Raw genomic sequence first — 8,496 nt, 5'->3', positions numbered from 1 at the left:
TACAGAGTAGTCGTAAAACCTATCTGTTAATGATTTCTTCTAAAACCTTACGGAACAAACGGAAGAAATAGAACTAGCTTATTACCAGGTTGTGAGAATGAATTGATGCAAACTGGACACCGCAAACTAGGCAATGACTTCAGTGGAAAACAAAAGAATGCTCTGCGTAAGGGGATGGGATTTCTTATGGATAAGGAGACGGGCACATCTGCACCTCCAAATGTATCAATTCTCAGAGAAATCAAACCTGGTGCTGGTGTGAAAGCCGTGGCGTACATAAAGTGTTTTCTATTACTTACTTTTGTCGTAAAACATAAAGTTTGGTCAAATTAACTTGTAGCTTGCCAAAGCTTCTTCTTATTGGCTGGCAGTGAGATTGACAAAACTGCCTGACAACCCCTATGTTTATCTAGTGCAGCAGCCATGGATTCTATCTAATAGAATTTGTGGATCAGTTAAGGGGGATAAGATCTTCTACGGTAAAAGATTGATAGGACGGAGAGCTTGCGTCCTGATGGCAAAACAGTTAGAGGCAATAGTTATGTTCCCAAGACTTAGTTACAAACAACTTACAATCCTAAATTAATGTCGAGTTGTCCTCCACCTACGCAAGAACAAAGTAGTGGTGTATGCAGGATCAAGTGGCCTCGAACTCATAATACATTGCGAATGAAGACTAGTTAAGCTATCGAAACTCAGTTTTCGGAATGTGAGATAAAGAATTCAAGCCTATGTAGAGATGAGTTGGCTAAGTTGGACTTTGTTTCAAAACCGGATGGTATTTTTACGAACTCCAGGCTGGAATCATACAGACTCTTTTCGAAGTACACTATCCAGGAAAACAGGTGAAAGAAGTGGATGGGCAGGGCAATTCCTGAAAGCTCTTTAACACGAAAATGTTGTAAGGGGAATCAGATTAGTGAGAGCAGTTGGTACGAATGAAAAAGTGGGGGCTGCCATATTGTCTTTTGGGCACTTGAAAATAGCTAGCCAGCGCCTTTGGTGTAGGAAGGTATAGGGTACTTCGAGCAACTTTCAAGAAATATTTTTCGAGAATGTCTCGGGGCTACGTGCTTACCTCTTGGTAGAAAGTTGAGTCCGTCTTCATTCCTAGTCCTGGGAAAGCTAACTATTCAAATTTAAAACACTTCAGACAGAGCAGTTTGCTATCATTCTTACTGAAATATTTGGAAAAATTGGTTAAGCTTTACATTTGCGAGAAGGTGCAATGATTTCAGACTCACTGATAACGAGCATGCTTAGCGGCGTAGAAAGTTCTGTGAGCCTGATCCTTATTCTTTGGTTTGAAGAGAGAGAGGCACTCTGGGAAGTGAGTATGCGATGGGAATATTCGTGAACATGGAAAGGACTTTTGACTGTTTCTGGGTATTACCGGTGCCATGAGCACAACATTCGGCACAGCTCCAAATATATTAGACATTTCGATGTCTATCGATATACGTATATATTCAAAGCACTGTTGTGAGAGCAGCTCATAGGCTAAGACGACAATGGAAGTGAGGTGAACAGAGCAGTGGAAAAGTTTTTGGGAGAACTGAATCCACTTCTTACGATGCCTTCCGATTTTTGGGTCCCATACATCTGTTTGGTGGAAGATATGAAGATATGAAGCTTCAATACCTGCACCTTTGGGTCAGTGGAGCTTCAATTTTTTTTTAAATTTAATCCACAGTGGGTCTGAGTTCTAGTGACTTAAACGTGCCCCAACTTGAAGAGAAACCAGCTATAAAACATGCAGCTTAGAGAACTGGAAAACGTCTGACCAGACGTGCTTAGTGGATCACTTTTCAGTTCAGGAGGGTAGAAAAAAAATTATGTCAGGTTATCAAAGTCAAATTTACCGGCGCTTCCAATGCTGCAAGCAAAACGCGATTTAAATCATCTCTAGAGTCTCCTACCTTGCAAAATATAAAGCACCAAGGTGGAACGAGAACTTTTCCAATCTCAAGAAGTACGAACGTCTCCAACATCTGTTACAATATAGAATCTTCTGACTGCTAGTCCAGACGTAATTCCAGGTTGGCCAGGGGGATGCGGAGTGAGAACCCCACTTGGAAGTTAGGTAGCCCTAGTAATTGCAGAATATCGAATCGGTCATTCTCAAGGATAAAATCAGATCGGCTATAAACAGCTTCTCCGCATATAAATCAACGGACCCAGTTGGCTTAATAGCAGTCATGATACAAAAACAACAGGAAAGATGTATTCTGTGACCTATGCAGATATATCGAAACTGTATTGTGGTCATATATGTACCGCATTATTGGAGAAGATTGGTTTTCATGCGAAAAATCGAACTGTCAGACTCCGTGGGTGCGGATGCTGGGCAGCGAAACAGACACAAATACAGACAAGAGGGGAAGACTGGCGAAATGCTGCGGGATGACGACATGCTATTCTTTATGGAGGGATCAAGGATAGTCCAGAGAGTTGAAGGGAGAATATTCTCAGATACGTACAGTTTGGCCGAGTTGTACAGTCTGCCTGGATAAGCCAATGTTCAACATTCCAAGTGGAAATCCTGGCGATAATATAGACCTATCGATGGCAAGGACCCCCCTTCTCCTTCCCTTCTTATCACTCCCTATATCTCTTCTTCTTCCGCGAGATAGCTCAGATCCCGTAGAATGCTCTGGGCAACAAGTATACTGTCAGTTCAACTCTGCTGGAGAGATTTGACATCCACCTTAGCGTATTCTGTCTTAGTATTATTGCGGATTACTCGAAGAAATCCCGCGAAAGATCTGCTTGCAGTCAACTTAATTAGGGTTCTGTTTGCTCCTCCTCTTTTTCTCTAGCACTGATGTTGTCATCTCAGCTGAAATCGAATTTGCTATAGTGGAATCACTGCGTCGTCGCTATACAGTTTTGGCTATATTTTCACCTTCCTTGAAAGCTACTTGGTCTGTTTAGTTACCACCTAGAAAAATTCATCTTGCTACGTCCTTGGTGGCAGATATAGATGTCTTTTCCCTGTCTCCTCTTATCAATTGTCTGTACCCCCTCTGTCGAGCTGCGCTGCTGATTTGCTTTCTCCTCAGCTCTTCTTGAATGGTCTTTCAAGAGTTGTGCTGTTGTGTAATAACATCCACTAGTTCCTCCCTGTTATGCAGTTTTTGACATTCATAGTGATAATTCGCTGAACAATGGAAGTAGACTTTACTTTTCGTAATACCTTGTCTTTCGAATGAAGTCCATCGCCCCTGGTACCATGACTTCCGTTTCTCCTTGATTAGCGAGTCTGTCAATCCTTTTTTCCGAGGCAGTGCCAAGTAGCTCGAAGCTTGCCACTTTTCCGCGTGATCCTTTTCCTAAGCCTGAACTCAATTGACCACCAGAACTATCACCTTCTTTCTAGCTGCCAGAACTATTACTTTCCACGGTACTACTCCCTCTCTTGCTACTAGTCGTCTTCTCCACCATGACGGTGGATCTTTTCACCTAGGCGACGCCGTAGCTTGCGGTCGTTGAAAAAGAATTTATAGTATAGTCCCTCATTTTAGTTGCAAGAAGTGGTAAACGTGACGTAGTGCCGCTCCATGAAAAAAATTGGCGATTTACGATTGTTTGACGCCAATACTTATAAGAATTTGTGTTTTGAGCTGGGGTCAGGAACTAGCCGGGAGTCCACTTCAACTGAGTGTATACCTCCAACTTAGTGATGTCTTATTTTTGAACGTACCTCCAGCCCTGCCAAGATCATTATCGAGACAGACGCAGTTTTAATATTAACCCGAAAGTTGCTTTTATGAGATGTCACTCTGGTATAGTAAAATAGTAGAATATGCCACAGCTGTCACCTCATATGCAATCTATTTCGAATCATTTGCCAAATTAAATGCCCGTGTCATTCCAGATTGTCATTGTCATCGCGGCTCATGTCAGTTCACAACAGACTGGCTGGTGGTTATCTGGAACTACCAACTGGGTTAAGTTGACTTTGTTTGGAAATAAACAACAACCACTCACAGCGAGCGGCTTTGCATGGTCTGCCCGAGACTCTTTGGCCCAAACCATAGAAGGCGTAGATTAGTTTTTATATCCGCTTTCCTTACTTTATAGAAAATCTGGAAATGCAATTAACTGAGTATCAACATCAAGCTAAGATTGTTCTGTGCTAATGCTTTTTCTGCATTGTTAAGTAGGAGTACCACATGGAAAGTGACAACCACTGTTATTCGAGGGATCCAAGCTTTCGTCAACACTTGTTTCGGCTGTGTTACCGGTATACGTTCCCCTGATAAAATTTAAAACGAAGTAGCTAGTCGGCACACAGGCTAGTTAAACATAGATCTGGGAATAGGCCACGCATTCGGATTGCATCCTATGTCATGCAATGGAGCCGACTATCCTAAGATGGCCGACGAGTGGGTCATCATCGAAACAAATGGCGTTGAGCAGTGAAGGAGGAGCACAAACTTTTCGGGTCCTGAAAATAGCCGAAATACCTTTCAGCGTATCGTCAACGATGGCGCCTAGGCTATGCCCATTCACGGGCAACCATATATGTTGTTTGAAAACTTGTTTGCTTTTCACATTGCTGGACTAGGTGCGTGAACCTAATGCAGCTGAAGATACCGGTGAGTATTCATTTAGTTTAGCTTTAGATACTATTACGTGCTTGCTTTACGCAGGCGTCTACTTGCATACGGAGACTTCCATGCTCGGATTAGTTTACGTAAGTAGTTAGCGATCCACTTTGTCATAAGATGCTGTGTGTTACAGCGAGATAGCAGGAAAACTTAAAGTTTTGAATTTGAGTTTTGGGGTTACGCCTTGGGTGCAATCTTTGAACTTTAGGCGTTAGAGTTATGCCAAGATCTTCGGTGTGAGTCTTCGGTGACGACTTTGGTGTGCGTCTTCGATGAAAGCTTGAGTGGTGAATTGTGCTCTGGGACTCAGGAGCGGGGTTTTAAGTGAGAAACGTTGGCTGCAATCTTTGGTGGTGAGGTTTGATGGTGGGCTTTGTTGGTGAGGCTTTAGAGGAAACCTTCAGTGATGAGATTTAATGAAGTGGTTGATGGTATCCTTAGTGGCTAGATTTGTGGCTTTGGGGGTGCGGCTTAAGAGAGAAATTTTGACGTTGGACGTGACTACGTGTTCGAAAGCACTGTCTCCATGGATACCGAAGTCGCGGTTATCATTGCTAGCTTAGGTGAAATAGGATTGGGTTGAAATAAAAAGTTTGTCGGTTATGTTTAATTATTTTACTTATTTATACAGATATAGTTTTATGATATTCAACATTCTTTTGAATTCACCATGTGTGTAAGATCATTTATATATCTTTATCGGCAGAAGTGTTGAGTTGGTACTGCACTTCTACTGCACATCTGAAATGTGTGCATTTCTCAATGCTTCATGAAGCCAACACAATTTTAATGGATATAATAGGCAAATTCCAGGACGATAGTTAATGCCGCTAAAGATTTCATTAAGTTGAAAATTTACTTGATATTCTTTAAAGGTCCGCAAACATATTTTCCGCATATAGGAGATAGATGCAGATGCTCAACTTCAACATCGGAGGAGTGTTGAGTGCATTGATTTCTAACGCACAGAAATAGCGCATAACATAGCCTTTAAATTAGTATAGAAAAATCCACAAACTATTGCGTCTTTCCATCGTGAACGCTTAGATTGCTGAAAGCCTCCAGACGATTGTATTCGCGTTTTGAGTTTAACATTTCTCCGGGGATTCCACTTTAAACGACATTTTTGATAGTAATCCAGAAATTGTGGTCGAATGTAAAACCAAGCCATTTGACAAGAACCCCCTTCACTTTTGAGATCTTTTCTACAAGATATACATCTTCCTGTTTAGTTGGTAGTAATTCCGTTCGTAAAACCATCTTTTATTAAATTTTCTAGATAATCGTCAACGGTATAAGTACACGGTAAAATCGATTAACTGTGTCTGTCTGTTTGTCTTCGCACGCACTCTTCTTCAAAACGGCTAAACCGATCCGAATAAAATTTACTAGACAGATGGGAACTATGAAGTCCCATACAGTCTTACACAAATTTACGTGCAATTTAAAGGGCGGCTCCCTATACCTGTATTGTTTTGATCGAATATAATCATATTAAGGTTAAATTAAGGGTCTCAATTAGTACTTTCGAAAAATGATATTAGATTTGACGTGAATTGCAACGTGTGCGAGTAAGGAGTCAAAATGTACAAACTTAAAGTCAGACAGGACTCATTTTCGGAAACTACCTACCCCAAAAATCCGCAAAAAAATCAGGAAGGTGCGCTTAGATTAAATCTAGGGCTCAAAACATGCCCCATTCTGATGTCTGCTCAAATGAACTTACTAATAGTATATAACCGACTTTTACAAATTGATTGAAAAACCCCCATCGGCTTAGAGGCCAGTATCGTGCATAAGTAAACCAAGTTTCATGAAAATCCAAGTATTAGGGTCAAAATTATAGCAGTTAAAACTTTCGTGTGAATTTACCGCATCCTAAGCTATACAAATAAGCCGCTGACTTCCTAATTAACGAGAATAATTGACATTCGAGTGAAATATTAAAATTCCATTCATGAAGAATCTAGTTATCCTCAGTCCTTCTTAAAGTTTTGTACGAAAAAAAACCTTATTAGAATCCAGTCGATGTATGTCCGTCTATCTATCTGTCACACCCGACTTATTCGGAAATGGCTAGTCCGATTATTACGAAAATTGGTGAAAGCATGTGGTCTGTTATTCCCTTTACAGACAGCAAGTGACGCCATTCTGTGTTAAGTTTAAAGGAGGCTTCCCATACATATGCATGAGGGTACAATCTTTTCTTCACAGAATGTGACCCTGTGAGGTACCAGATGAAGTGACTTTTCTCAGAACTTATTCAACCGAAAAACGGAAATCATAGCGGGTGGATTTAAATGAAATGTAGGCTTCAAAACACATCTGGTTCCGATATCAGTACAAATAGAGTTAATAATATCATAATATATTAACATATGGGTGCCGTTTTTTCGCGATTTTTTCCTTCAAACGCTATAATAATGCTATGTAATAATCTTCTACCTCCTTCTACCTTCTCAAGGTAATCGATGAATATTAACAGCCGACTGTTGCGTCTTTCCACGTTCTAGAGTCGCTTCACCATGTGTAGTCCACTCAGATGACAATCGTTTTGATTCTGGTAAGAAATAATGGAGCCATATTTAGTCTATTTTTACATTTCGATGGCATAAAATCGGGTTATTTATGGAGGAAGAACTTCAAACACTGTTCAGAATCATCAACTCGTTGTTTTCGGTCGATTGTGACCTCACCTACTTTCAACAGAGCTTTCCCATATCCAAACATTCTTGCACGAAATGTCCAACACGTTCCTTTTATATATATAGAGCCTCAGCTATCTCGATTATTTGTATATCCAAAATTATTTTTTGGACTTCTTAAAGTTTTGTGTAAAACAAAACCTTATTAGAATCGAGTCGATGTCTGCCTGTCCGTCTGTTCGTCTGTCCGTCTGTCTGTCTTTTTTTTTCATCGTTGGAAGATGGAAAGATTCAAAACCTACTGCTGGCTCCTGCCATACAGTTATGTGAGACTTCTACTCACTAAAACCACCTCCTTCTTCGTCCACTCTCCCCACGGGACTGCTATAAGCATTGCATCGTGGGGCTGGATCAGTTCTTAACTGCGGCGCATTATTGTTCGCTCCCTTTCTTGCTTTCTTCGCAGTTCTTCATGCCTTAGCTGTTGATGAATCATTTTCAGCTCAATTACCACTTGATTCCAAGCCTCCGTTGATTCCAACATAAACTCCGCTTTTCAGGTGTTAAGCGCCTTTCTGCGATCGCGTCGAGCCTAGTTCGGTGTGCTGTAAGCCTTGGGCACTCAAATACAACATGCTCCGCATTCTCAGCAACGTTACCACATCTTGGGCACCATGGTGTCTCGTCGTGTCCAAATCGATAAAGATAAGCCCGATAACCTCCATGTCCACTTAAAAACTGTGTTAGCTCGCAGCTTAGTTCCCCGTGATTCCTTTCCATCCATCTTCGAATGTGTGGAATGATACGGTAGGTCCAACGGCCAGTTTGTGCCTCGTTCCATCTCTTTTGCTATTTTGCGATGGAATCCCGCCGTGCTAATTGCCGTCGAAGTACAATAGACTCACCGATTGCATACATATTGCCGTAGAGACGCCGACCTTCATCCGCCAAGATGTCTATGGTGATTGTCCCTGCCAGTACATATGCTGCTTCTCCTGATGTCGTTCAATAAGCACTGCATGCCCGGAGTGCACTTAGTCGATACGCCATTCCTAATTTTCTGCAGTTTGATTTGTTTTCCAGAACGGTTGCCCAAACTGGAGCTGCGTAGAGTAGCACGGAACTTACTACCCTTGAAATAAGAGGACGTCGACTTTGTCTTGGTCCACCAATGTTCGGTAGTATCCTCGAGATCGCTACAGCGATGGAAGATGCTTTAGTTGCAGAACACTCAATGT

This window comes from Hermetia illucens, chromosome 1 (assembly GCF_905115235.1).
Source record: "Hermetia illucens chromosome 1, iHerIll2.2.curated.20191125, whole genome shotgun sequence".
NCBI classification, from domain to species: domain Eukaryota; kingdom Metazoa; phylum Arthropoda; class Insecta; order Diptera; family Stratiomyidae; genus Hermetia; species Hermetia illucens.
The sequence above is the reverse complement of the archived record's forward strand: the minus strand, read 5'-3'. Positions refer to the sequence as shown.